Here is a 9,196-nt window from a genome sequence, read left to right on the forward strand (position 1 = left end):
ATTCACCTGGCAGGGGTACCCAGCCCTCAGCATCAACTAGCCTCTTCTCCTCTAGCATATCCTATGCCTTCGCCTTGGGCATAGACCAGTTCAGAATACCAAGTGGTGGCACAGACTGGTTCAGGGCACATGGAAGGTGGGTAGTGAGAGGCATAGCTGTCAAAACCCAGGAAGGGAGAGAATGGGAGGAAGGGGGCCCTGGTCAGAAGTATTTTGACTTCAAGGGGGCAGAAGCAGAGCCACAGGGCATATTTCCAGTGGAGATGGCCCTGAGACCCATGGCTCCACTTCAAGAGCCCTCTGCTGGTCCAGCTTCCTGACTCTAGACCTTCACGATCTAGCAAGATGGTTCTATCAGGACTACTTCCTAAACACCTCCCAAACGTGACCACTCCTCTCCAGCCTCCTGGCCTGGCCTGGTCCAGCCACCACCAAGTGCTGTCCAGACTCCCACACCAATCTCCTCACAGGTCTCCTTGCTCTAACCAGTGTTTACACTGACACCAAAGTTATGTTCCTGATACACAGACATAACCATATCATGCCGCTGCTCAAAAACCTTACCTGGCTCCCTCCTACCTTAGGACAAAAATTCAAACTCATAATGCTGACACTGAGACCCTCCATGATCCTCAGATTCTTCCCTCCCCTTAGAATCACACCAGCTTCGCTCTGTATCAGCCTGGAGGCAGGTGGGGGTCCTTGCAATGGGGTTCCGGGTCTGTGCAAACTTCTGAGGGCTTCAGAAACGGGGAAGCACAAGGCAAGCCAGCAGATCATTAAAGAACCTCCTTAACTCCCAATGAAGAGCTCTGAAATGAAATCATAACCTCCCAGGGGCCAGGGTCACCAGCAAACAAGTCAGGGAAAGGGCCCAAAGGGAAGTTCTTGTGCTGGACTGACCCAGGTCCAAATCCTGACTCATACTCTTGACAGCTGTATGACCTTGGACAAGTCACTTTACCCCTCTAGATATCAAAAATCTCATGGACAGAGAATAAGGTACCAGGCATGCAGTAAGGGAGACATTCAGTAGATAGAAGTTAGCTGAAGCAGTTACTCTGTCTCTGCCAGCCAAAAGGGCTCAAAGACAACTTGCAAAATTACATGCATTCACATCCTACCTTTCCAGCAGGCTCCTGGCACTGGGGAGGCAGCTGAGCTGGTCCCACTAGTACCAGCCTCCCTTTATGAAGGATGCGTGGGGTTTAGGGAGAGAGCTTACCACATCTTGATCAAAGCTCAAAAGTGGCGAAGGCCCTGCCCCAGGTCTGCCCTCCTGGGGTCAGCCGATGGCAACAAATGCCTGCTCTGAGAAGCCAGCTGGTGGTAGAGGCTCTAGCAGTGGTGGCAGAGGCTCCCTGGCAGCTGTGGCAGCAGGTCTGGCAGGGACCCGGGCACAGAACAGCTCTATGGGGAGCTGCTGGCCCCTCCAGGCCCCCCGCTGCCCCTCCCCTGCATCTGCACACGGGGCAGTGCTGGCTCAGATCAGCTCAGAGGCAAGCAACCCAGCCTTAACCCCAACTCTGCCAGGTTGCAAGAGCCTCAGTTCACACCCCTCTGCTTCTCCCCACCCCTACCCTGTCTTCAGTCCTGGAGAGGAATTCGTCAGAAGGGTTGCCTAAGGACAAAGTCTTCTTACACAACTATCTGTGGCACTGATTAAGGGCCAGGCCCTCAGCCGTGGGCTGGGGACCTGCAGGCCACACAGCGGTAGGGGTGGTGGGAATGGTGGAAGTGGGCGTGGAGAGGCCAGATCCCTGGTGCCCAGGGCGGCCTGCACCGTTGCCCAGGAATCTCCTCCAGCACCTTCCAGGGGCTGTCTCCACCCCCCAACCCCACAAGGTCACAACCAGTCTACTCGGGGAGAGGAAGGAGATTAGGCACAGTCCCAGATAAAACATCTGCAGTGGGGACACTCCAGACCAAGCACCAAGGTCAGCAGGTAGAAGATAATGGCTTAGCTCCCCAACAGACCCCAGGGCAGCACACCAGCCCCTCCTTAAAGCCTGCCCTGAGAGACGTTTTCCTGGCTTGCCAGGGGGATGGCCATCCTGGAGCCAGAATCCACACCCAGGCCTGTTGGAACCAAAGCTGAGCCCCAAACTCCCTCAACGCCTCTGGCAGAGAGACTGGGACAGTGAGGTCCCAGGACACCCAGGGCCTCACTCCTGCAAGATTTCTCCACTGGGTGAGGAGTTGGGGTGGTGATTGCGTATGGCCTTTTTTGACTCCTACTTCCAAGGCCAGGGTGTGGCTGGGCTCACAGCAGGCACATGGTAGCTGCTGTGGAGAGTAAAAGGCAGGTCCAGCCCGCAGGACCCAGCTCACCACTCCCAGGCCCTACTCACAACCGGTGCTTCCAAGTCTTCCAGGACAGGGCCGCTGTCTGCCCAACACCATCCGCCTCCTCTGCAGCAAGACCGCCCCAGGTCGCGGCCCAGTACTCTGAGCTCCCTCTCGAGAGCTGTGTTCATAACCTGCCTGGAAACTCTAGAGCCCGCAGGCCTTGCAACATTTTCCCTGGGGCTGATAGGGCTTCCACTGCTCACCCCACCATCTGGGGCAGGTGGGCCGTGCAGAGAGCTTCCTGCCTCAGCAGCACTAACCTGGAACTTGGCAAAAGCTTGCCTGGGCCCCCAGGCCTCAGCCTCCCGCAACACACCTGGAGGAAGCTTTAAAATGCACAAATGCCTGAGGACCAACCCTCAGCCCCCAAAGCCCCTTTTCCTTCCTTCTTGGCAGGACCTTTACTTTTCTCTGTACATTTTCAGAGATGTTGTTAACTAAGACGAAAGCCTCCTTTAATGCTTCTCAGGGCAGCTTCTGGGGCAGAAAATCCAATAGACACAACCAAGGTCCTGGCTGACGGAAAACCACACAGGGTGCCAGAGGCAGAGAGTCACGGCCCAGCAGTGCTGCCCCAGGAAGTGTGTGGCCCAGGTACTAGATTAAGAAAAGCACAAATCTCACCATCACACCTGTGTGACCCTGATCTGTAGAGACACAAACACAGCAGCCCACACTCAGCTGGCCCCCACCCCATCCACACAGGGATTCACGCTTGTCTGTGCTGTGAGAGGGGCTTTCTCTCCACCTTCCTCCTGGGTTTTAATTAGAGTCACAGAACCACAGACGACTGGGGCAGACATGGGGTCAAGGGCATCCCCGAGCTGGGAATTGCCAGGTGAGACCCACCGCATGTTCCCCCAAGAGAGACGGGCCCAGGATTCAGGGTTGCTGGGTTACAGGGTGGCTCGCCTGCCGAACCTCCCTGAGGAGCCTGATTATAGCTCTGAAGGTTTACTTAAGCCTCTTGAATGTAGAAAGGCCTAACTAAAGTTGGCTGTGCCTGACCACTGCACAGGGCCCCTGTCTCAATAGCCCGACCCCACCGTGAACATGCCTCCCCTCCAGCAATTCACTGGGGGTGGGAAGCAGCCCCCAGCACCCTCCGCCCCCATCCTCAGGCCAGCACCTCTTAAGAATCTCACTCACCCTAAGCCCTGGTCAGGGAACGTGGGCCCACAGTCCTGACAACACCACCAGGAAGCCAGGCTCAAACAATACTTTCAGACACTTAAAAATACAAATAGCCTTGAGAGCAGAGGAGCAAAGAGAAACAGTGTCTTACACGAGCTCTGAGATAAAAGTTGTCCTTACCACGAATCAGGCCTGACAAAATTCTCAGAACGAGGAGGGACAGCAGAGGTTACGACAGTGGCAACGCTCCCTTTAGAAATATTTCCAGGGGACGAAGACTAGGACTGACGGTGTAGATGAGCCTTGGCCTCATCGTCCTTCCTTCCACACCAAGCCCTGGGATGGCAGGCAGAACCCTAGGGACAGTGGCAAGGGCCAATGAGCGCTACACAAGCAGAGGACACCCCCTGGCCAGGCCCCACTGTGCAGGAAGCCAAATCCTGTGGCTGCAACATGATCCTTTCCCCTCCCAGCCCGTCTAGGTTAGGGCAACCAGTGTCCTGGCCTCAGGAGCAGTGATCCATTTCCATCACTGGCCCAAACTGAGGACACAATGCAAACCCTACAGGCTCAAGCTCAGAAAGAGAACATGGGCTGCTCCAGGCAGGGCCATGCTGTCAGAGCTCAACTGCAGGTGGCCAGGGTACAGGGGAAACAGGATGTAACCACCTCCAGCGAGGGGGAAGCACCTTGCAGGAGGGAGGAGGGTTCTGTTGAGATGCGGTTCGGGTCGTTGAGGTGGGGAGAGCAACAGAGGGATTTGCTTTTGCCCACTTGTTCCCTCAGGAGCAACTGGGGACAACCTGCTGGGGCAGGGGGAGGGGAGATTCACAAGACAGAACCTAAGACATATCCTCAGTCAGGAACGGGGAGCAAGGAGATCAGGAACAGGGCGGGAAGGAGAGTTCTGAGAAGGGGACAGAGTCCTAGAAAGAGCCTACTAGATGCTGGGGCTCCTGGGAAGGAGGCAGCGAGGCTGGGAAGATAGCATTTAGCTGCAGAGGGAAAAAGATGGTGATTTGTACTATATATAGCCTCATGCTTTTGAAGTCCCAGCCACAAGCTAACAGGACCCATCCGCTCACCTGACCTAGCCCCTTGGGGTTTTAGGATGCCAAAGTGTCCCAGGCAAGCTGTCCTTACAGATCCCAGCCAAAGGGACCCCTGCTGCAGCCAGGAGCCAATAAGGCGCCTATACCCACCATTCCAGGGGTCACTGTTATTTTGCAGGAATGACAATGAGCAGAGAAAAGGGAGTTTTGCTTTTGGTTAAAGGCAAATTTTCTGGGACTCTGATAAACACCTTAATTTTCTGGCTTCCTCATACTTTGACAAAGTTCCTCTTCTGAATGGCACAAGGAGAAACAAATCTGAACCTCACTCCGCTCAGCAGAAACCTGTGCTGTTCAGTGGGACCCTGCCACTTCCTCAATCATCCCTCTGGAGGCCAGGGCCACACAGCAGCTGCTGCCTTTCACCACCCTTCAGCCACCAGGACCTGCTGTTGACCGGTGAGATCCAGTGGCATCCACAGAGTTAAAACCAGGCTCAAGCAGCCCAGCCCTCAGCTGGTCCGGAGGACTGAGAACGCAGGCCTCCTTTTCAAGGCCAAGATGAATGGGGAATATTCAAATCACTGCCTCCCAAGGAGCAGCGGCAGGGGAGGACCCACTGCTGGCAGGCCCACACCTCTCAACCCGGGTCTGTCACATGAAAGTGTTTGTATTCCTGCCGCTGCCTCTGGCACCCGGCCAGGCTGGGGCTGTTCTCACCGGAAAACAAAAATCTCTTTCAGACCAAAGCAAAACGAGGCCCTGGCTGGCCCAGGAAGGTTGCTGGACGTTGTTCACACCGACCCACTGAGAGCACCCATCACTTGGATTCTCACTGAACCCACCACCTTTCCAGAGGGAGCTGGAGGGAGGCCTCTGCGGCCACTGCGGAAAGAAAGCACTACGTCAGGTCAGGGTGGGCGGGACCAAGAAATGGGATTGGCCCATTCTGAGGCTCTGTTGTTTTGTCCTTCTCAGAAATAGTAATGACTGGGCCTCAGGTAGCAACCCTTTTTAATGAGGGAACTTCCAGCAATTCTCATGGTGTTGATGGTAAATGTGGACAAAGAAAGGGGAAGAAAAATGTGACAGTAAACAAAAGCCCTTGCAGGGCACTGACAGGACTTTGAAGAATGGAGGTCACATGTACTCTCTGCCTGCTGCCCAGAGTGTTGCTGCCACAGGTGGCCCTCGAGCTGTGGGTGGGGTTTGTGACCCAGAGCCCAATGTGCACAATCACGCTCCAGAGCTTGGACTCCATCCACCACAGAGGCTCCACGACAAGGTCAGACTTCAATCTTGTTCAGACTTTCAGAGGCCAGAAATGCTGCTCTTCTGACACCCTAGGGTCACGAGGAGCTGTCCATTAACCATGGCACAAATATACAAATGTCTGTATCTATATCTATCTACTTATTTTTTAAACAAATGTATCAATAACAAAACAAAACCCAACCAAACTGCCAGCATATTTTATTGCAAGATAGATGGAAGAACATGATCTCAGAATAAAGGAGAGTCATTTGACTTGAACAACTCAACAGTGTTGCCTTCATTTTCCACATTTTTTTGGAATGTATTGTTGCAAATTTCCTCATTACACATAGCACTGTGGATGATACTGAGTGAAGAAACCAGGCACAAAACAGTGCACACTCTAGGCACTATTCTCCCAGAGACAGGACAAACACAGGTGAGGCTAATCTATGTGTACAGCACAAAGCTTATAACCTATGAAGCATGGCTGCTACTCAGACTCCCATTAACAGGAGACAATGACACAGCAAGATCTCAATCACACGTATGATCATTTGGCCTGAGAGGAAATCTAGGACAAAACCACCCGGGAGCTGATTCTGAACCAATAGGAGGGTTTGGAGATGCTCCACAGATCTCCTGCAATCCAAAGGAAACAGGCCCTGTCAGCCTCTCAGCCCAGAGAAAATGCCCATCTTTGATGACCGTGCACTGCTGCCTCCCTCCTCAGGTCCTCCTACTGTCAGCTGGGGCCACACAGTATGCCCATGAAGCCCAGAGGCCAGGCATGTCTCTGGGAGGGTTCAGGGGGCTGCCCCAGGGAGGAAAAGCAGGAGGTAGAGGAGAAAGAAAAGAAACGTCAGTCCAGATGGAAAAGGGAGGGGTCTTCACAGGTCACAGCTTTCCCTGCTGTCTGACCTGTGGCAAGGAGATCAGGGACACATGTACCCAAATCTCCCAACAGCCCACTGGCCAGGGGAAGGCCACCCTCCCTTTCTCTCCACCACCCCAGGCAGAGCCAGGCTGAGGCGGAGGCAGCCTGCAGGCTGGGTGGGGGCTGAGTATGGGTGAGTAGAAGGTGTCCCCCAGAGAAGCACATCCAATCCATCTGCACGAAGGTACATTCTCCACCATTAAGCAGGGTCCTGAGGTCTAGGTGGCTTCATGCAGCTAGGGGACACAGAAGAAGGGCCAGAAACACTGCTCCTTCCAAAGTCAAGAGGGGGACTTCCCTGGTGGCGCAGTGGTTAAGAATCCATCTGCCAGTGCAGGGGCCACGGGTTCAATCCCTGGTCCGGGAAGATCCCACATGCCGCGAAACAACTAAGCCCATGCACCACAACTAGTGAGCCTGCGCTCTAGAGTCCGTGAGCCACAACTACTGAAGGCCGCATGCCTAGAGCCCCTGCTCTGCAACAAGAGAAGCCACCACAATGAGAAGCCTGCGCACTGCAACGAAGAGTAGCCCGCCACTCTCCGCAACTAGAGAAAGCCTGCGCAGCAAGGAAGACCCTACGCAGCCAAAAATAAATAAATTAAGCAAACAAAGTCAAGGGGTCACTGCAGGCCTAGATGGGTCCTCCCTGAGGCCCCCTTCTCCATGCTGATACCTGCTTTCCTCTTATTGGTCTCTAGGGCCTCACCATCAGCCTCTGGCCAACCTCCCTGTCCCATCTCACTGGCGGGCCCACATCCCATCTTGCTGCCCTCTTTGTCCCAGCTCTGGCTACCTTCCCATCCCCGTTTCTGTCCTTGCTGTGTGGCCTCCAGTTGGCCTTGCTGTCTACTCTCTGGCTGACCTTACTGTCCCTCCCAGTAGCCCTCCTGTCTATGTGGCAGGACCTACAGTCAGTGCCCAGAATGGTTTATAGCCAAGGCTGGGGCAAGGGTGAGTGGTCAGGAGGAACCCCACTGGGGACTCTTCAGCCACTAGAACAATCTAGAGAAACAAACAAACAGGGAAAACACACTAGTGGTAAAAACAGGGCTCTGCAGCAGGACAAGTCCTGCTCAGTCCCTGATTATCTACCTCCCGTGCTGGTAGGTCAAGCTGTGGTACCCTGGGAGTAGGGCAGTGTTGCCGGTGTTGATTAGTGGGCTCTGTCTCAGAGCTGCCCACTCAACCTGGGCCTGCCTGTCCTCTCTCTCCATTCCTCCAATAGCCATCAATCACTAGGTCTGCTCCTGGCCCTAACAGGTGCCAACCCAGATTTGCTTACCCCAGGGTCTGGGAACAGATGCTGACTGTTACCTCACTGGCACCATCCAGGCCTGGCTTCCTATTCTAAAGCTCCAGGAGACAGTTACCTCAGAATGCAGGCCTGAATGAGCAGATGACAAATCAGAAGCTCACCACCCCCAACTCTCCATGGACACCCCCAGGCACCCCTACTCCCTGGAGTAGCTGTCGGGAGAGCAAAGTTCTCCAGGAAGAGCTCGTAAGCAGGCACAGATGGGACTTTATGGGATTTGAAATCTTTCAGGCTCTGAGATTACAAATTGGGCTTCTGAACAGATAGCTCAGCTTGGCTCAGAATCCGTCCAAGCCCATTTCCCATCCTCCTACTTCTGCCTGTCACAGATCCCAAGCCTCACACATATCAGGAGCCACACAAAGTAACTGGGTCTGAGAATGACCACACCAACTATGGGCTCCTGGAGCAGCTGAGCAATTATGTGGGACCACCCCTGAGCCTCACCTGAAGGCCAACCCCAAGGGCCCAAAGTAGCATCTCACTAACAGTGCTCCCCTCCTGGGGCCCAATGGGTGGTTAGTGGGGACTCTGGCCAGGCCAACGCAGGAGTGGGGCCATCACACCAGATCATCCAGTGAGCTGAGGACCTTGACTAGGGCCTCCTTCAGCTCTGCTTGGCCGGAGTTCCCAGCCTACTGGGAGACTGGAAATTTGGAGCTCTAAGGAAACAACAGAATCTCATCCTCAGAGAAGACTATCTTCTGTGAAACCAGTCACACCACAGCTGCCAGTGTGGTCATTCACTCACTCGTTAATTCAACAAACACTTCTGGAGCACCCCCTTCTGTTCCGGGTTCTCCACTGAAGGCTGATCTGGCTCTGCCTGCAAGGAGTTCACACCTGCTTTCCCCTACAGCTTCTACCATATTGGTGATATCCACCAGCTAGGCATAGAGCCTGGCACCCAGTAGGAGAACACTCAAGGTCTGTTGTCAGCCAATGGACTTGCAGTGAGAAAACACCTCATTATTAAGATAAATTGTTCTCAGGGAATTCTTCATATCATTCATTTATGCAATCAACACTGATGCACACTGTGTACCGGCCCTGGCTTGGGCGCGGGGAGGAGACACCCTGGCTCTGCCCTCAAGGAGATCAGAGGGCTAGTAGAGGAAGCAAAAGACTGTAGTTCAGTGGCACGTGTGCCAC

General features: G+C 54.2%; 1 protein-coding gene across 2 annotated transcripts in view; it reads right to left on the minus strand.

The window, feature by feature from the left end:
• Window positions 1–8,059, minus strand: part of ACSL6 (acyl-CoA synthetase long chain family member 6) — a 53,990-nt gene extending 45,931 nt beyond the window's left edge. Inside the window, exon 1 of one of the 2 annotated variants that reach the window (XM_065873313.1) lies at window positions 8,012–8,059. The gene's annotated coding sequence lies outside the window, so the exon portion shown is untranslated. Of the gene's footprint in view, window positions 1–3,498; window positions 3,594–8,011 lie in introns of those variants that run through there. The other variant, XM_065873314.1, reaches the window with a different exon arrangement.
• Window positions 8,060–9,196: the final 1,137 nt, after the last annotated feature.

Source organism: Phocoena phocoena, chromosome 3 (assembly GCF_963924675.1).
Source record: "Phocoena phocoena chromosome 3, mPhoPho1.1, whole genome shotgun sequence".
NCBI lineage: Eukaryota > Metazoa > Chordata > Mammalia > Artiodactyla > Phocoenidae > Phocoena > Phocoena phocoena.